Below are 8,068 nucleotides of genomic sequence, written 5' to 3'. Positions count from 1 at the left end.
CAAATAAGTGCAAATGCATTATTCGAAGATTGTGGTGGTGTAAATACATTCCGTGAAGGATCATCCTATGGAGATGATTTTCGGGGAAAAGCATGTTTACGTTAGGACCTGACAAATGAACATTTAGGATCTTCGAACGACATGGGCAGCAGCGAAGTTTCCAAATTGTGTTTGAATGCAGCTGCACGTATTTTTTAAATAGAGAGGGCCCGCCTTCTTCAAAGATATAAACTACTCAGCTGTCGGGCCCCCAAAATTCATCTCCATAGGATGATCCTAACCTTCCGATCATTAGAGATTTCTATTTGGTGTAATCAGTCTACATATTAGAGGGTTAGGATCATCCTATGGAAATGATTTTTGGGGGACAATCTATTTACATTTGGTCCAACCTATTGAATAGTTTTCGAACAAGGTTGGCACGCTTGTATTTAAAATAATAATAATAATATGCCATCTAAGCGCACAAAATATACAGCGGGCCCACATGCGCATACCCACATTTAAAAAAAAAAAAATACAATGAATTCAAAGATCTAAAGGACCTAGATTTTATATGGTGCGATCTAAAAGACGTAGATTTTGTATGGTGCCCGAGCAAGAAGAACAATATTTTTTGAAAGGTAGAGTGCGGCCCACTTCAAAGGATGATCCAAATCGTTCATTTGTTGGGCTATCTGAAAGTATAAAAGAGTAGAAGGGAGTGGGAAAGAAATAAGTAGAAGAAAATATAATGGACGATAATAGCATATGAGATTGCAAACAGAACTTGAGCAGGTAATGCCTCACTAGAATTCATGTCACAGAACGTGATAATGAGGCCGTTCAAAAAAAAAAAGATGAAAGTGATGGCGAGAAGAAGATTGTCACAAAAATGTGAGAGAAAATAAGATAGAATTGAGGAACTACCCATATGTAATATGGGGGATAGTGGATGAGTATTCCGGGGGTCTCATGTCTATTGGAAGATGCTAGTAGTTAAGTAGCTTTTCTTTTATTTTTATTTTTGTGTGTCTGTGTGTGAGTTTTTCCAGAAAATTGGTATATTCGTGTTCAGTATGCCAAACTGTTCATTTATTGATGTCCGGGTCATCATGCACTTGAGCTACATGAGCTGGTCAAGTGCCCAGTGTTTCTTCATCCAACAGTGCCCAATGATTGTTGTATGCAAAGTAAAACTTCGAAGTCTTCATTATTATATTAGCCATTGAGGCATGAGGCACATAATTGTGGAAGGGGACTTAGCGAATGCAATCAGTTGGGCATCAAATGCTTCAAGGGGCCCTTGGAGGATTCAAGGGTTAATTGCGGAAATTTTGGATCTAATACGAATCTTGGAGCCCAGGATTGAATATCGAAGGAGATCAGCTAATGAGGCAGCAGACGTCTAAGCAAATGAAGGAGTATCCAAGGAAAGCATGTTGATTGTTGTTTCTTGAGATTATCTAATGTGGTTGGTAGGCTCTGTAATTGATTTAAGTTCCACTTCTATGTACTTTGGTGTGGGACATCTTGTCCCTACGCTAATTATTAATGAAATTGTCATCTTTCAAAAAAATTATATTAGCCATTGAAATGTTTGTGATGCAGGAGCAGCCATAAAGAAAAATAAGGGGATCAAGATGGATTTAGTGGTGTCATTGTTTTATTTACATTAATAGTGGTGGTTTCTAACTGAATTTTATTATGATTTGTGTGGGTTTCGAGTTAGGCCTGTTTGGGAAGCGTGAACAATGATTTTTTGCTTTTTAATTGAGTTTTAGGTTTCTATTTGGCTAATATTCGGAAAGTGTTTTATTTATCATTCCTAGGGGCTTTATAATTTCGTATTGGAATTTAGATAGGCTTAGTAGGTTTTTGGGACTTGGGAGAGGGTGGGGATATAAAAAAATTATGAATAGGTAGAAACATATAATAAGGGGCGACGGGGGATAATAAAGGGTTGAGTTGAGGTTTAATGAGGGATATTATAAAGTTATCAGCTGAAATTATAGGCATTTCTCATTTTTTACAAATTTAAGCTATTGACGTTTTTCTCTTTATTGGACTGATTTAGAGCTGATGAAAGTTGAGCGATTGCCAACAAGATTTAAAGATCCACAATGAGTATATGGAAAGCTTGTGTACATCAGGCCATATGATGAAGAGAACTCAACTCAACTCAACTCAACTAAGCCTTTGTCCCAAACTAGTATGATGAAGAGAACTACTTGGAAAATTTCAAATGAACCCGTCAATGGTAATTTAGCATGGATGAAGAATATGTGGGAGAGGATGAAGATTGTACTGATGATGGAGCCTCAATAGTAGCTATGCAGGTTACATTCAACATCTAGAATTTTTTAGGACTATAGGAATCAAAATTTTTGAACAAATTCATCAAAGAGATTTGAATCCATTGTTCACAATGATTATATGAGCTTCATGAAAGGATCCATGAACAAAAACTTCCCAAGCATATGCATGAACAATTTGTAAATGTAAAGAGACCTAATTCATAGTACAAATAAAGTCAATATTTAGAAAATCTCGCAATATTATCATGATATTTCAATAAGACAAAAAAAAAACGACAATAGGACGAGATTTTCAGAATATTGCAAGGGTTTATTTGCACAAAATGATCATGATACTACCAATGTTATCCATGTTACATGGATTGTTCTAAATGGGCGAAGAATCCGTGTCGGACACGTCTCAGATTCCAATACTTTAGGTATCTTTGACTTTGAGACACTTCTAGATCGCTTTTATCTGTTTTTTCCGAATATTACTACCACAACTATACAATTACCGTGTATATAGAGTTTTAAAGTACTGGCGAAGAGGGAGAAGAATTGACCGGACTAAAAGACTCAACTCAGCTATTACGTTCGAAGGAACCCACTCTAATAGTAAGTTTCTTAAATGAAATAAAATATTATATTTACTTAATGTATTAAAATTTTCAATATATTACTTGCTATAGCAATATTATTATGTACAAAAAAATTGAGAATTGATTAAAATATTTTGGTGAATCCACAAATCGTTCTTTATGAGGTTTGCCAAATTCGACACTCGATATCCGTGTCGGATTCCGACACTCGTATCCGTACTGATGCAACATAGATTGCTATGGTTTTTAGTGAGTTTTCTTCTTTTCTAAAAATTCTTACACTTTGTGTTAAACATTTTAAATTGTGTTTAGATATATTAATCTTTTATTTTCCAAAAATAGACAAAGAAAAAGCAGAAAGTGATTAAAATCTAGCAAGAAATACACTTGTTGAGAAATCCCCAAGACAGAAATTTGTGCCCGTATTGGGCTAAAAATGCCTCATTAGATGAAAGGGATTCTCATGGTATCTACCGTGAAACTTAAAGATAATCGATCTCATAGGATCATCAAATCACCAGAGTACATATCTTTTTTCTTTTTTCCCTTTACGCGATTAATCAACCTAGATGCCTCTCCAATCAGGTGGAATTGAAGCAACACAAATTCAAGTGTCCTCAAACTGCATACTAGAAGCGCCCTTTGAGAAGATGGAAAAGAGCAGCAGTTCCAAATGTTCATGAATTATATTTTTTTGGGCATCACTAAAAAAGGAATGTTTTTTTTTTGAATGGTACTAAAAAAAATGAATGATGGTGGTTTTTAAGGAATCTTCAGGATATGATGATATATATTCTAAATATCAGAGGGAGGGGATCTGATCTTGTCAAGGTAAATGGGTGTCTGATGGTTCCCCTAGTTGGAATTCTTGGGCCATTGAATTTAATTTCCCTTCAAAATTATCATTTTCTGTTAGAAATGGGTTGAATAACCATTTTGGCTCGATAAGGTGCACTGAGCTTTCCGATTCAATATTTCCAAACTTATTCGTCAAAAATAATTCAATCCAAGAGCCTCAATTGTTGATTACGATGATAGAGAGGGCCCAGACATGTCACACCTATATTAAGAGAGCGCATGTCAATAAGAATCTCCAATGAGTTTATCTTGTTATCTAAAAGGTTAAAGAAACATTATTTCTCGCCTAGAGATCACTGATATGAGTTACTTGGTCCCTAGAGCAATGTGGGAAGTTTTCAATTAAGCATTTAGTACTCTTTCATTTGTGAACATCCCGAGTGGTTCCAAGTTCCCCAACATTTGAAACACTGTAGCTTCTCCTAGGTTTATCGTTTTCATGTGGTGTGTCCTGCATGGGAAGATCCTTACTGGTGGCTTATGGAAAATATCTTCTCCTCACGCCTTAGGATAATCTAGAAACTATTGTTTATTCAATGGGAACGGTAAAAATCTTGGTACGTTCAGTGACTGGGTCATTAATAAAGTTTTCAAGCGTGCATCAACAACCATATTTTTCAAGCATTGTTGTTATCATATAATTAATGATTGAATCTAAATTAGAAATGCCTCCTCTTAGGTGGTTTAAACTTAACTTAGTAATGCCTCCCTCCCTCTCGACAAGACATCCCTAGGTGTGGTCAATCCATCCCCTTAGGTGGTTTAAACTTAACTTGAACAGAAATAGCAAAGCTTCCTTTAGAGACAATGTTGATATTCATAGAGTGGGCATTAGAGCTTCTTTTCCGGTTTTGACGAATGAATTGTTCTGGCTGTGCAGGTCCCAGTGGCTAGAGTGATGCGACTAAGGCGAAAGTTAGGGAAATTAGGAGCGAGATTAAACTCGATCTTAGTATATCCGACAAAAAATAGGGTTAAAGAGGATTCCTTCCTGGAAGTTTAGACATTATTTTAGAGAGACGGACATTTTACTGCAGTATTACTGTTCCATCTATCATATTCATTGCAAGGGAAATTATATGATTAATTCTTCAACTAATTTCAATGTATAATGTACAAGCTTATTGATGTCTTTTTTTGGGTGTCATTCTTTTCTAGGCTCAGCTGACCTCGTGTTTCCTGCTTCTATTAATATAATGTGTCCAAAAAACACATTAAAGCAATGTGTATCATATAGGGGAACCCCTAACCTCATATCCATTGCAAAGGAAATGATCCGGCTGATTCTTTAGTTAATTTCAGTGTATCGTGTACAAACTTATTGGTGTAGCATGAACTGCCAATTTTGTAGTTTTATTGCTTTTTCTATTTTCTGCCGTATCTTTATATATATATATATATATATATATATATATATAGAGAGAGAGAGAGAGAGAGAGAGGAAAAGGATTGTGAGCTTGAAGCTCATATAGCTTATTTGAGCTTGAGGGCCCAAACACATGGGTCCCACATTTTTTGTGGTGATCCAAACCATTCATTTGCAAGGCCCCATCATAGATAGGGTGTGTACCAAAAATCAGCTCCATTGGATCATCCTAACCCCTCCAAAAGCGGAGGGCAAAAATGGGCAGATTTGTGGCAAACGGTGTCTGTCCATTTTGCCCTCTACTTTTGGATGGGTTAGGAGGATCCTAAGGAGCAGATTTTTTGTACACACCCTATCTTTGTAAGGGCCTTTCAAATGAATGCTTTGGATCATCCTAACAATGTAGGCCCACATGTGTTTGGACCCTCAAGCTCATATAAGCTATATGAGCTTCAAGCTCACAATCCTTTTCCTCATATATATATGTCCATGATAATGGACGTACACCATAGATACGTCATACATGCAATCATCAACTATGAAACTACTATTAATGCAACAGATCCTTTTATAAAGAACAGCATTTGAATACCCTCATTGTATATCTGCACACACTTTGTCAGGCAATGCACACAAATTCCAGTCAAGTAATGCCTTAATTCACCATGTTGCTCTTCAGCAATTTTAATATCAAACCATTATTCCGGAATTGTGACCATATTTGTCATGTCTCTCTTCGACGATCTGACAGTATAATTCAACAATGTATTGCTTCTTACTTTTATCGTTATTTCACTCTCTAGCAATTGACTAACTAATTCAACAAGTCATTACTTCTTACTTTCTATTCCTCTAAGAACTACCCTCACCTGGAATCATTGCCAACTAAGTTTACAATGGCTAATCTACATGTTAATTACGTTGTTGTAATATGCCCATTGAACATTTCACCAATCAGGTTGTTCTACCATTCCCATACTGCACTCACATCCAAAGATATGTTACTTTGACACCTATGCTCCAATTCAAACTTGAACTACTAAAGACAAACTTAAGACAATAATGATATTAGGAACCATAATTTTAGCAGCTACTAACAGACAACATTTTCACGGGTGAGATAACCTTTCCAAAATCAATATAACATCATAGAAAAAAAATATTACTAAAAATCTGACAACCGCTCCAAGGAATATCGCACATCCAAAATCAATATCATATCCGAGGAAAAATATTTCTAAAAAACCAGCCAGACATTCCAAGGAATATTGCACATCCAAAACCAATATCATATCATAGGAAAACTATTTCTAAGCTTCAAACATACAACACGATTTCATCCCAGATTACCATTATACAAATACAATGCTAAGTAAACCTAAAAATACAGGAACTAAACAAAAAGATATTAACAAAATGACTTAGATTGAAATGAACCTAAAAAATATCTCATCTGCTATATAAAGAAACAGACGTGTAACTACTTAAATTATAAGAAGATAATACAAATACCCCAATCCTCCTCTTAGTAAGTTCCCCTGCTGTTGTTCAGAATCGAACCAAGCGTCCCCAAAACTGCGAAAGCAAGAAGTGGGCTAACATCCAATGTATCGAAAATCGGAGGGATAATGTTTCTGAACAAATTCAAATACGGATCGCACAAATCACGAATCGCTGACAAAGGTTGACGATCCCATGGGATGTTTGGAAACCAACTGAGCAAAACCCTAACCATTAAAACCCCACTGTAAATGTCTAACCATTTTGACATTCCTGATGCGACTACAGTTAAGGGAGTGTTCAAGTCCCCACTGGGGCGGTCACGGAGAGCCGCGAAGAACAAAGGGCCGATGGTGCAAACTAGGTTTTCCTTTAGGGTTTGGATCTTTGTTAGTTCTTCTGGTGTGGGTTTGAATCCAATTGCCCTAATTTTGACGGAGGCTTTTTGAATTGCATTGAGAAAGAGCTTAGAAAGAGAGAAGGCGAGTGAGAAAATAGAGGAGACGGTGCGGGTGGAATCAGCTATTAGGGTTTTGGAATTAGGGTTTGGTATTGTGGGGGCGGAAGAGGAGGCTGAAACTCTAAATTTGGGAGTTTGGATGGAGGGTTTGGTTATGCGGGGAGGAGTTAAATTGAGAGATGGAATTAGGGTTTGGTTCTTGTTGAAGTAGAGGGCAGTGCGGATGTTTGTTCTGGTTGGAGAGAAGCTAGGGTTAGGGTTAGGATTAGGGTTTTGAAAGAAGAGGGTGGTTTGAGAAGCAACGAGAATCGCCATTTTCTCTGTGGGCGAATGCCTGTCGTTTCGAGAGAGAACGAAAAAGGAGTCGTCTTTCTCAAAGAAGAAAAGGGATAAGAAAAAACTGAAAAATGCGAGTTTTAAATTTTTAACGGTGTCTGAACGTATTGGGCCCATTTTATTCGATGATCCCAACCATCCATTTGGTGGGCCCCAACATAATTCCAAAAACCATCTCAGGATGATCTATTTAAGACTCCATAAGCAGAGATTTCTTATGATAATAGGCCACTGGTGTTAACCAGCTGTTAAAGGTTGTCACAATTCACCTTGTTTTGAAAATTTCACCAATTCACCTTGTCTTTGGTAATTGCACTAATTCACCTTGTCTTTTACTATTTAACCAGCTGTTAAAGGTTGTCACAATTTGCACAAAGCTCTTAGAAGCCAATTAAAAAAGAAAAGACAAGATGAAAGGGTCAGTTGTTTTAATGTGGGCTTTCGTGTATATATATATATATATATATATATGAGGAAAGTGAAGCTACACCGCCGGTGTAGCTAACTTAGCTACACCGCCGGCTTAAAATACAATAGGCCCACATTGTTTTGGTGATCCAAAGAATTCATTTGATTGGCCCTCACATAGATAGGGTGTCCACCAAAAATCAGCTCCATAGGATCATCCCAACCCTACGATTTGTGGAGGCAAAAATGAACGTATAAAAAC

General features: G+C 36.8%; 1 pseudogene across 1 annotated transcript; it reads right to left on the bottom strand.

The window, feature by feature from the left end:
• Positions 1 to 475: 475 nt before the first annotated feature.
• Positions 476 to 7,456, bottom strand: LOC143847210 (ylmG homolog protein 1-2, chloroplastic pseudogene; annotated as a pseudogene). Its single transcript, XR_013234979.1, has 2 exons — positions 6,615 to 7,456; positions 476 to 677 (listed from the first exon to the last, which is right to left on the bottom strand). The product of XR_013234979.1 is annotated as a ylmG homolog protein 1-2, chloroplastic pseudogene (transcript).
• Between the last annotated feature and the right edge of the window lie 612 nt (positions 7,457 to 8,068).

Source organism: Tasmannia lanceolata, unplaced genomic scaffold (assembly GCF_043159265.1).
Source record: "Tasmannia lanceolata isolate RefF3 unplaced genomic scaffold, GAP_Taslan_0.1 ptg000015l, whole genome shotgun sequence".
NCBI lineage: Eukaryota > Viridiplantae > Streptophyta > Magnoliopsida > Canellales > Winteraceae > Tasmannia > Tasmannia lanceolata.
The sequence above is the reverse complement of the archived record's forward strand: the minus strand, read 5'-3'. Positions and strand labels throughout refer to the sequence as shown.